The sequence below is a fragment of the Poecilia reticulata genome, linkage group LG8 (assembly GCF_000633615.1).
Source record: "Poecilia reticulata strain Guanapo linkage group LG8, Guppy_female_1.0+MT, whole genome shotgun sequence".
Classification (NCBI taxonomy): domain Eukaryota; kingdom Metazoa; phylum Chordata; class Actinopteri; order Cyprinodontiformes; family Poeciliidae; genus Poecilia; species Poecilia reticulata.
The window spans coordinates 20,491,999-20,504,365 of NC_024338.1; the positions used below are offsets into that span (position 1 = coordinate 20,491,999).

The 12,367-nt window shown below is 38.1% G+C and overlaps 1 long non-coding RNA gene across 2 annotated transcripts; it reads left to right on the forward strand.

The window, feature by feature from the left end:
- Nucleotides 1–341: 341 nt before the first annotated feature.
- On the forward strand, nt 342–11,772 carry LOC103469066 (uncharacterized). Of its 2 annotated transcripts, XR_534298.2 has the most exons (5): nt 342–480; nt 4,801–4,878; nt 7,473–7,587; nt 9,953–9,983; nt 11,178–11,772. It is a non-coding gene; the product is annotated as an uncharacterized LOC103469066 (long non-coding RNA). The 2 variants fall into 2 exon arrangements; XR_534299.2 differs by lacking the exon at nt 4,801–4,878.
- The last annotated feature ends 595 nt before the right edge of the window (nt 11,773–12,367 follow it).

The following is a 12,367-nucleotide window of genomic DNA, read 5'->3' on the forward strand; positions in this document are numbered from 1 at the left end:
ACAAAAAACCCTCAAATTAAATCTGGTATCTTATTAAATATTTATGATCCTGGGTGTTTTGGTTTTGCTTTTTTATTATTATTTGCTGTGTTTTAAGTTTTCAGTTCATTTCGCTGAGATAATTATCTTCAGAAAGCATTTGGCTGGTATCGCCTGTAGTTCTCCTTCACACCTGGTCCAAATCCCCCTGATTAGCTCAGCTGCGTCCAATGAAGCGACCCGCATGCGCAGAAGAAGAACGATGACGTCACACAGCAACGCTTTGTTTACGGAAGTAACAATGGACGCGCGGTTTACGAATCGGTTTTTAGTTATTCAGAGCTGACAGCCTTGTCAGAAGATTAAAACAAAAAGAAGTAAACAAAATATATTATTATTATTATTATTATTAAGTTAAAAAGGGAACAATAACGGCCTTTAGCGTAGTGCTAACTGCAGCTTCCGGCGAGAGATCTGTTTGGATGTGTCGCACCAGGAAAGGTAAGATTATGTTGTTGTTTCCATTTAAAATGTGCGCAAATCTTTGTCTATTTTCCGCCAAACTCGAACAAACACAATTTCGTTTTTAAGTCGTGTTTTCATTAAATAAGAAATTAAATATGAATGAAATCTGCGTGAATAAGCTCGTTCACGCAGTAAGTCATTAAAAACCATGGATGAAACGGTTATGAGATTAAATGCAGAAATCTCAACTCAGCCACCAGAGGAGACGACAGGAGTTGGAGCAAAAGCCACTTAAGCTTGGGGGAGGCTACTTTTGGGAAAATTGGTGCAGAATTATGACGCATGTCGTGCGTCAATTACGTAAAAGTCGGATAAAATGTTACAGCACCTTTCAGATATTTTGCAATCAATTGGATACATAATTCCATATATAATTTGGCACAAATCAGATTTTATTTTCTGGTGAAAAGATCGGAATTGGGATGTTGAGACCTCCGGTTGGATTTGGGTCACATTCAGGCCAAAAAAGTGAAAAATCCAGTTTAAACCAGTCAGAATTTTCTGAATTAAAGCATAACTTAATTTAAATTAGCTTCTGTTAAATAATCTTGAAGTTAAATCAATAAAAATCTAGATCCAAATAAAATCCATTAAACATTGCAGCAGTCCAGCTAAATAACATTTTACATATAATTTAAATTGCTCTGATAATGTCCTGCTAATCCATTTAAAGTTTTGTTGAATCATCTAGTCAAACACAAGGAGAGTCAAATTTAATTAGACTAAAACTGAAACATGATTTTTATGAACTTGTACTTGAAACGAATCGTTTCTTTGGCTGATCCTGATTTCTGGTAAACCTTTACTTCCTTATCTGAAAACCTGAGTCTGGCAGACAGCTGATTGGTCCGTTTCAATTATAACTCCTGTCCTTATCGGCCCTCAGGGAGCCGGACAGATTCATTAGTAAATCTTTTTGTGTCTGTTTGTGAGACGCGTCTCAGAGCCAGGTTTGCAGCGGAGAGATTAAACGACGCCTCGCAGGTTGGAGGAGAAGAATGTGTGTTTGCATGAAGGATCGATGGCTAATCCCAAACCTAATCTGGTGTCTGTGCTTTACATCGTATCTGTCCTCACTCTCTGCTGCCAGCTGAGGGGAACAAGATCGTTTGTGTCTGACAAAAAGCCGCGGTGATTTAGGAGCTGATGCTCCTGCTGGAGCCGAGGAAGACCAAGAGGAAGGCTTATCTCAGACTGGAAAACATCTACAGAAACAAAAACAGACGCAGCTGCTGGGAGGGATAATGATTTTAAAAGTTTCACTCAAACTGTTGGAAAGGCTGGATGCTCTTCAGCTTAACTGCACTGACAGAGAAAGGCAGCTGTTGATGTTGAATTATCATTTTCTTTTGTTGAAATCAGATTTTTTTAATCCTTCAGGATTAGAATTAGATTAGGAAATTGTTTGAACTGGATGCAGATCTTCAGCTTTTATTTTGTAGAAACTAAAACATCAGAACACACAGCTAGAGATATCGGTGGGACAACGTTAAGATTTTTAATTGGAGGGTCTGTAATTAATTGAAAACTACATCGACCAAATAGGCGACATTCTGAATTCAAAAACCCTTAAAGCTGCAGTACGCAACTTTTATAAAGAAAATGTTTTTTATTTGTTAAAACTGTCAACAAACTCAGTTTGTTATCAGACATATAATCCCCTCCACTGTTTCCCTGAGTTACATTTCTGCACCGCTCCCTAACGACCAATCACAGCCCGGAGGCGGGTCTTAACGCTGTTTATCACCTCATGTACTCGCTGCTTTGTGGCGAGAAGCCTGAACATTCACAACATGCTATGCTAGCTGCAGCATAGCAGAGAGCACAGGGGGAGGGTGATTGACAGCGCTAAGACCCGCCTCCTGGCTCTGATTTGTTGGTTCCAGTTAGCACAGGCAGAAGGCAGAGGAGATAAATTTTGTCACAGATTGTGTTTCATACAAAACTGTCAAACACAAAGACAGTTTCAACAAAAAATGTTTTGCATAAGTTAACGACATATGAGCTCCACAGCAGAGACATTTATCGTTTTTAATTTGTTTAGGTGATTTAACCATCATACTGGAACAAAGTCCAGCTTTCCAGAGGTTCAGGAAGCTCTGGTCATTCATGGAGCTTCTTTTGAAATGTGGATGCTAACATTAACGTTAGCTGCTGCATGTTTAGCACTAAGATGATATTTTAGGTTTCACTGATGTGTTTACTCCTTTTAGCAAAACTCCATCACAACAGTAGTCTTTTCCAATCAGATCACATTTTGATATTAATCCCCAGTGAAACTTTCATCGCTGCTGTTAGCGGATGCTGCTTGTGCGTCAAATTTACAGGCGTACAAGAAACAAACAACAAAGGTTCCACCTCTCGATTTTTGTAAGTAAAATACAAAATTAATTGCGTTAACATTTTTAACGCATTACTATCCATCTCATTAATTTAATCAACCGAAATTAACTCGTTAAAGTTCCACTCAGGGTTTTGTTGGAGGACTTGAAATCTTCTCTTCAGACTCTAACATGCAGTTGTGTCACTCATCCTTCTCCTGACAGAAGTATCTCAGAAAATCATTCAGTCCGTCCCTCCTGACATCAAATCCTGAGCCAACGCTCCACTGCTCAGATTCATCCTCCCTCTCCTCCATCAGCGAGGAGGAATAACTCACCGGCAGCCCGCAGTAATATCAGCCTGCCTATTGATTACCGGGGTCGGCCTGGGAGAGATTGACTCCTGCAGAGATCGGAGAGACGCTCGGAGAGCTGCAGGAGAAAATGAACCGGAGAAATTATCCAGAAAGTCACATGCGACTTTGTTCCTGGAGCGCTCTTTTATTATTAAACGGAAAAATACAGATTGGATCAAGTTTATGGCAGCGAGTTTATGACGGCGGCTGAAAAGCAGATAACAAAATGCACATCCTGACTCCTTCCTCCGACTGGAGGCACAACAGTGGGGATGTTTTTGGGTTTTATGGGTTTTCTCCACATCTCACTTCCTTTGTGTTGGACTGCAGACATGAGGGGGAAATGTTAAACTTCATGCTGGTTTTGGGAACCATCAACCCTTACGTTGCACAGAGTCTTAATGTCAGTATTTTAAATAACAGATTAAGAGAAATATGCTTTGAGCTCATTTCAGCTGCTTTTTCTGAGCCTTTTCTGCAGAATGTTTATAAATGGAGCGCCCGTTGTTCTCGTTTCTTATCTTAAAGAGTTTAAAAAAGCCAATTTTAACAAGCCTGCGGGATTTTAAATGGTTTTAATTTTATTTTGTTTCTAAATATAATGAAAATCCAAACAAGCTCCACAACAGCACATTAATATTCTGTCATATTAGTCACTTCCTCTCAAAGAAACAAAAACAAAAAATGTTTTCTGTTTTTTTCCACCCATAGAAAACAAATGTACCTGATAGTTTGTCATAAAAAGCGACGGCTGTTTCTGTCTCCGTCCTTCAGGCGGGGACCGTCCGTCCTCCAGCTTCACCTTGGTTACATACGACCTCGCAGCACATCACCGCAAAATTAATTAAATTAGAAAATAGATGTTCATTGGAACGGTGACCTCCACCTCGTATTTGCACTCATAAACTTACACACAGTACAAAACACACACTGTCGTCGTTTCTCACCACCTAAATCAGCTGATGATGAATTTGAACCTTTAGAAACTGAAACATTTTGTTTCTCTGATCCGACACTCAGGTTTTTGATGAATGAAGTTGGTTTTTCAGTTTTATCTGTGGTCGATAAATGATGACAGACGGTGTGGATTCGTTTTGTTTTCATCACTTCAGATCAGATTGGAATCATTTCTGAAGCTCATAACCAAAACTTTCTTGTTGAGACTCAGAAATTATATATTTTTCCAGAACTGATGTAGAGGAAATTTGGCCCAAGAATTTAACTGGATGGATGGATGGATGGATGGATGGATGGATGGATGGATGTGACATCTGACCTCAGAATAATTTTAATTCATACCATTTTGCACAGAAACGGTGAATTTCTCGCCTGCTGATGTCTTAACGGTTTTTCTGACTCTCTTCCTGTAATGAAGGTCGTGTAGGTTAATGACGGCCACATTAGCCTCAGCGGACCCCGGTTATTTTCTGACATCTGCCTGAAATAACTCGATAAAAAGCAGCTCAACCAGGCTGGACTGGACAAAAGGAAAACTTAATGGAGGAATATTGATGTTTTCTCTTTGTTTATTTTCTGCCTCAGTGTAAAAAAACTCCTCAGTGAATTTGACCAACATCAAAATGAAAAGCAAATTATTTCACTCTGCCGCTTCCAAACAGAGTCAGACAAGCCGAGCGGTGAGCTTCAGCGATGGACTGGACTGTGAAGTGATTTATTTTAGGACCGTCACATCTGAGGTATGAAAATAAAATCGATACAGAATCAAAATCAGCAGCTCAGCCAAAGAAAAGACAGACAGACCAACAGACTCCTGGTAGCCGCAGCCTGTCCACATGTAAAATACCTGGTTCAGTTTAATTCAAAAGGAAAAAACTCGTGAATTCAGAGTGCAGAGACACTTTAAATAAATTCATTTTTTGCTGTTAATAGTTTTCAGATTTGTGATGTGGCGTTCAGGAACAATCTGATTCTTTTGAACAGTTCTTTAGCCTGACTGACAGGAAGTGAGTCTCAGTCTGCAGTAGCTATTATTCTATTAAAGTAAAAATATATTTATGTAATCGCTGAGGATGGATGGATGGATGGATGGATGGATGGATGGATGGATGGATGGATGGATGGATGGATGGATGGATGGATCATCTGTCCAGTTTGTTTAAAATAAATACATCCCTGTCTGTGTTCTTCAGGTCTCCTCTAATCCCTATTACCTATTCACCTTTTTCAACAACACTTTTTCCTTCCACTCAACTTTCCAATGTTTTTATTGGTCTCTAATGAGATTAACATTTTCTGAGGTGATAAATTTTAGATTTTAATCAGCTGTACGCCACAATCATCAATACTAACAGAAATAAATCAATCAGTGTCATAATATACAAGCTTTTACTTTAAATGAGTGAAACAAATGAAGTATTTAAAGATACTAAACTACATCCAGATGCATCCATTTGGCTGTAAATCGGTGTGTTTATTAGCTCTGTGCTGTTTGAGTCCTGAGCTCCTCCTGTCTTCTCTGGCTGCTGAAGGTGATGTTCTGGTGAAATTCAGCGGCTTTTCTCTGCTGCGTGTCGCCGGTAATGAAACACCTCCCACTGCCTGCGGAGGATGAGCGCTCACACTTCCACTCCGACCTCGTGGGGCCGGTAATAAATAGGAGCCGATTCCTGGCTGAGAGGAGCCCCGGCCGCGCAGCGCAGCATCTGGTGGAGCTGAGAAACAGGTGGCGCAGCGCGACCCGGACCACCTGCCGCACTTTAACTTCCCTTTTATGGAGGAAACGGGCGACTTTCTGTTTGTTTGGGAATGTTCTCATCAGAGCCGTCACCCTGTGGAGGCTTTTATTAAAACACCTGTCAGGCACAAGCATCGCCTTTCATCAAAGTGTTTCATTTTAATAGTACACATAATTAATCCTTTAAGTCAATCAACCAGGTTTATTTGTATCGGCAACAATAAAAAACCAGAAAAACTCCAAATCTTGCCAAGTATTTTTAGTCCAGATATTTTGGCAAACTTGAAATAAGACAAACTATCTTAAAAGTAACTTTTCAGCAAAATATAGAGGCTTGTTTTAAAGAATAATTGTTGTTTTAATAATCTGAGTTACTTTTCTCAGATTATAGATTATCTGTCAGAATAACGAGCACTTATTCTGTCAACATTAAGGAATTATTAAAACAACATTTATTGTTTTTTTCCTACATTTTACCATTTTTGTTTGTTTCTTGTGTTGTAATTCTCATTGTTTGGGTTTTGGATTTGTTTCATTAGATTACTAGTTTTGTTTGACGTTCAGGTTTTTTCCTGCACCAACTGTTAAATATTTCTGATGTTCCTGATTTTCTTTGACTAGACCCTTTGGAGCCATTTTCTCCTGCATCTCGGTGCATTTAAACTCCCGGCTCTTCGTTTCTCTTCTCCTGCTCTGCCAGATCTCTGGCTGCCTGTTGGCTCCTCTACTTTCTTCTCATTTGGATTGCAAGCTAATTATTTTTCCTTCATTAAAAAAAACACATTTTCCTCCAGCTTTCTGCTTTGGGGTTTTATTTAAAACATCAGGACACATTTAGGTGATTTCCAGACTGCAGGGGCTTTTAAACTCAACTTTCTGAAAATGTAGTTTTAACAGTTAATTTGAGAAATAAATGAATCTTTTGCTTAGATCCAAATTTACGATGGCGTATTGGGGCAATGTTTGTACGTAAATTTCTGCCAAACAACTCAGAAATTTTGAGATTAATTAAGCTTAATTCTCTTGCCAATCTGAATAAATGCGTCTTCAGCTGTGTTTTAATTTATATTTGGTTTTATGTCACATCTGTGTTTTTATTTTGTGTTTTACAACCTGCAAAAGGTGAAATATAAACACATTTTACTTTTTCAAGGAAAAAATCTGGAAATTTCTGAGCTAAAACAAAAATACACAGAAATTAAAATTATTTTCAGAACATTTTCTAGGGAAAACAAAATTTCAGGGCTTTAAAATTCGAAAATTTGCTATTAAAAAACGGAAAGTTTGAGATTAATCTCAAAAATGTTCTAGGAACAATAAAATTTCAGAGGAAATTTCTGACTATTGAAACTCAAAAATTTCCAAGTGTTTTGTAGAAAATTTCTGAGATAATTTCTGAATATTCTGGCATAAATTTCCTTCATTTTTTTCCCTAAATCACCATCATACAAACTGTCTCTGAGAATCTTAAATATTAAAATTTGACAAAAACAAATCATATAAAACAAAGTTTTAACGTCTATTAAAACAGTGCAGTCCTTTATTTTGCTCTGTTGTGTAACTTTGTTCCATGTCTGCCCCCCTCATGGCCTTCAGGTCCAAATCACACAGAACCCGACGGTTCTGCTGCCAACCTCCGCCGTCTGCTCCGGCTTCGTGACTGGCGTACGAACTAACAACCAGTGTGTGGAAACACATACGTCCAGTAAAGGTGTGTGTGCAGCCTACAGTACGGTTAGCATGGATTACAGGTGTGTGTGTGTGTGTGTTTACATCTGTTGCGTTTGGCACCAGATGACAGAAGCGGCTCCCGTCGGTCACTCCAGCAGGAAAGAGTCCAAAGATTCACAAGGAAACGCAGATTTTACTAAAGACGTGCAAACGCTGGGAAGAAGCAGCAATAACTGGATATTTTTATCCCATTCATGACTTATTTTACAATTTAATAGAAATAATCTAACAGGACTAAAAATATTCTAACAGGCAGTGGTGCCCTTAAGAGGGGGAAGAGTGGGGGCCATGGCCCCCCAGAAAATCACATCCGGTTCATACAAAAGCTTAGAGTCATGTTCTTCATTCAAGACATAAAAGTAAAACCAAATAAATGCATAAAATAAATTCTTTCAGGGACTTTATCTCTAAGAAGCACATTATATAGATTCACTGCACATAGAGATGTTTGAAAGATTTTATTTTTAACTGATGATTTCCCACTTATGAAAACATGACATTTATAGTTATATTATTACATCAGAACATTAAAAAAACAAATTAGCATATACTTTTAATCTGACAATGATTCATCAATTTTTAATTTTTCCATACAAATAAAAAATACACAATACTGCCAAAAAAACAAGGTGAACCTAGAACAGAAATGGAATATAATTGATTAAATATGTTTATAGAAGCTGCTCTGTGAAACATTTTCCAACCTAATATGACAGTTTTCATTTATACAAACTGCTGTTTGCAGCCATGACGCAGACAGCTTTTCTATTTTTTTCTCCACTGTCGTGAGATGCGAAGTGTGTTTTTGTTCTTTATGTCGTGGATAAACTTCATGTAGCTCTGATTTTATTACAGAAGCAGGAGTGGCGTTATTTATTTTCCTCAAAGTGTCGCAGCAGAGGAATGTGCGCCGCAGCGACGGTCCACCTTAAATCATAGAAAGTGAAGCCCTGGCAGGCCAATTACTGCCTGTCCTTGTGAGTTTACTCGTCTACACAAAGTGAATCACGTTGCCACGTCAGCGCCAGAACCCTGAATAATTTCACTCCCTCTCTTCAGTTTTGTTATAAATCTAAATGCTCATCAGGAATTTCTTTAAATATTAAACTTCCAGTCTATCACCTTTAAAACCACACATTTAATTTATCACAGGAATATATTTAAATCATAATTTTATTCTTGTGTTTTGTTCCTGAGAGATTTCTTCTGACAGTTTGAGACACTGCTAGCTAAAAATTTAGCTGTGCTAACCCTGAAGCACTATGTTAGCATTGTATTTAGCAGAAGCTAATGCTAAAACACAAAGTCACTTAAATACTCTTTCTTTACCATTCTAATTCTCAGTTTGAGCTACACCATTGGTGGGAACGATTAACAAAAATTTAGCTGCGCTAACCCTAAATGCTAATTATAAATATTAGTTCTGCTAAAGCTAATACACTGTCAATTCAGTATTTAGCAGAAGCTAATGCTAAAGCACAAAGTCACATAAACCTTCTTTATTTATCATTTTGATTCTAAAATTGAGCTTTAGCAGTGGTGGGCATCGCTAACTAAAAAGCTAGCAGCGGAAACCTAAAAACGCTAATCATAAACAGTAGTTCTGCTGGCGCTAAAGTGCTACACCAGAATTGCATGAATATGAACATCTAGCTAACTGAAGAGTTGATAACCAAAACTTCAACACAGATGCTGAATTTTACTCAACTGAAATTTTACAAAGCAGCCAAAAAAAAATTACAACTTTAGAGGAAGCTAAGTGCGCTAAATGTATTCAAAGTTAGAAAATATGTTAAAGAGCTGAACCAAAAATTAGCTCCACTATCAGCAGTCCAGCTAATAGTGGAGCTAATGAAGTGCTTCTCGAGCTGATAAAGTGCCTGTCAGTGAGCCGTAGATAAAACGTGTTGAAGTTCTGTCACTGGCTTTTCTAAAAGGTCCACAGTTAATTACGGACCAGGAAACACTTTCACCTTTATGTGCATCCAGGTGTTTGGAGTCAGAGTAAATGTAGCTGCCAGGCGGGCTAGCTGCAGCCTCCTGCACATTGCCGTCCCTTTTGTGTCCGATATGTCATCGTTTTGAGCAGCAGCCCTGGACCCGCTGCCACCGGGGCGACGGTAAATGTCAGCATCGCTGTCCAGGGCTGAGCGCCCTGACGGAAAACAGAGGACATTCTGTATGTTTGCCGATGAACAGAACCTCCTGAGGTTCTGCTAATGGATCTAAAATACTGAAAGCGCAACCCGTCTACTGCGGGACACTTGGGAGAAACGTCACACAGCAGAATTATGATGAGTTATGTGCTTCATTGTAAAGATGACCTGTTGTGCTTCCTTGAACAGGTAAGGAAGAACTGAATCCAAGTGGTTTCTGGTAAGTCAACATCAAAACACTTGTCTTTTCCAGCAGCCATTATGCAACAGTAAAATAAGCTGACAGAACGTGCTGGAGCTCAGCTTTGGTTGCTAGGTGACGGGGCAGAACTCTGCTCGGGTTGCTTGGTAACAACAAAGTGTCTGTTGACGTTTTGGACTCGGCACATTTTTCGGACACCAAAAATCATAAACTTATTGCCAACAAAGCAGCTGGGTGTGTTTTTTTTTAAAGTACTTGGTCTGTGTTTAGAATCAGTTGAGACCCAAATGGAAACACAAAAATGTGCCAAGTGTAAATTTATCATAATAGGTTCCCTTTAATGGTGGTCAAAGTGAGGCCCCGGGGCCATTCGCGGCCCCTGGAATGATTTTTGAGAATCCACCGACCAAAATTCACAAATAAATGTAATGACCTCCTACAAAGCTAGGACTTTAAGTTAAAATCTACTTACAAGAACGTCTGATGCAACACAAGACGATCACATTTCCCAAGCTTTCTGGTTTCCTTCTGTTGTCATGGCAACTAGGACCATCTTGGTGCAACCAAATCTGCTTTTATTTGCTGTGTTAAAACTTGGCTGAATGCAGGAAATCTTTTCAAACGAAGTCTGACCGAGATATTGTTTTTATTTCTGAGAATAGATTGGTTTTTTTTTTTTTCCAGTTTTCTTAAATAATAAGTAAACTTTATGTCTATTATTTAATAAGGAAACAATTTGAAGTTTCTTGTTTATGATCCCGTGTCTATAAAAAAAAGCATTTCTTTATATGTTTGCATAATAAATAGTTTACAGATGTTTTCAGTTCATCTACAGACACATTAGATATGAGTCTGAGAAGGAAATGAATGCTTATTCTGTTTACCAGGTGATCTGAAATGTTTAGCATAACAACCGCAGATAAAATGGTGAACAGATCTGACTCACTATTTGGCAAGAAGCCGGTAGAGTTTGTCACTTTTTCACCCTTAATTAACACATAATAACCAGTTATTATTGATTTATAGTGTTTAGAGATGAGTTAATAACATATCTATGAACCATTTGTTTAATGAAAAAAGTTCATGCTTAGTTTACTGTTGAGTATTGAATAAAAACACAACATTTTGCTGATTTTAGTTTATAAAAATTAGATTTTCTTTTTTGCTAATCAGTGAGTCTGACTGGTAGGAATTTCTGTGGCTTCTTTCCAGAGTGGGACTGATTTAACTGAGACACTCTCCGTAACGTTCATCACAGCGCTTTATGAGCTTGTTTTTGTTTCGCTCCTCTGACTGCGAGCAAACTTGTTTAAAAGTTTAACAGAGAAATCTGCGTCCAGCAGCAACACCATCTGCCGTCTGCACCTGGCGTCCAAGTCGTCGGCCGAGTCTGCGGTCAAATTAACAACACACTCCAAGACTGCAGCTGTTTTCAAACAACATCCCTCTGTTTCTGTCTGCCGACCCCAGCAGACGCACAATCTGAGCTGGCCAAGGCGCAGCGAGCATCTGGGACTCGGATCGGACCGATTATTCTGCCTGACTCATCTTCTGTGAAAGAGGCAGAAAGAGAAACTCCTAGAGATCAGTTTCTAGAAAAAACATTGAAATGTTGGAGCTTGAAAAGTTAAAAATGTGCAAGAAAATGTCAGAGATTTGTGATAAATTTCACTTGTAAATTTATGAGTTCAAAGTCAAACATTTGCAAAGGAAAACATTTTGAGATTAATCTCAGAAATTTTCTGAGGCAAATGTGGAAATTTTCTGAGCCCATGAAGTCAAAAATCTTTGACTTTTGGAAATTTTCTGAGTTTGAAAAGTTTTTTTTTTTTTTTTTTTTTTTTGAGCTCAGATTTTTCCAAGTTTTCAAGAAAATATGTGAAATTAATTTAAAAATTTCTGACATTTTTTTTGCACGTCTACAACTTTTTGAGCTCAGAAATATCCGTGTTTTTTCTGGAGGTTTTCTGCTGCTAGTCTAAAAATGTATTGTCTTTTTTGATGTAAAGTTATTTTACGTCCTAAATGACTCGGGGGCCATTTGTGGCCTTTGGATTGATTTTGCACGGCCCCCCAACTACAATTCAAAAATGATACAAATATGATCTACAGACACAGATGGAAAGTTTTATCTTGTAAGCAGAGTAAAATTATTGAATATTATTTTCCTGTAAAGTCTTTGTCTTTTTTTAACCGAGCTTTAACAAAAGGTGAAACCTTTTCATCGACTTTGCTGCGTCTGAATCAGCTTTTATTCTTTCTTGACTTGGCTAAATGTAACTAGCACTTTTATGGGATGTTTACATTTGTAGAAAAATTACAGGGATGAAAAAAGTCCAGTTCCTAATTAATAATTAATCCACTTCAGTATATATACAGTACAAAATAATTATTCTGTGAAA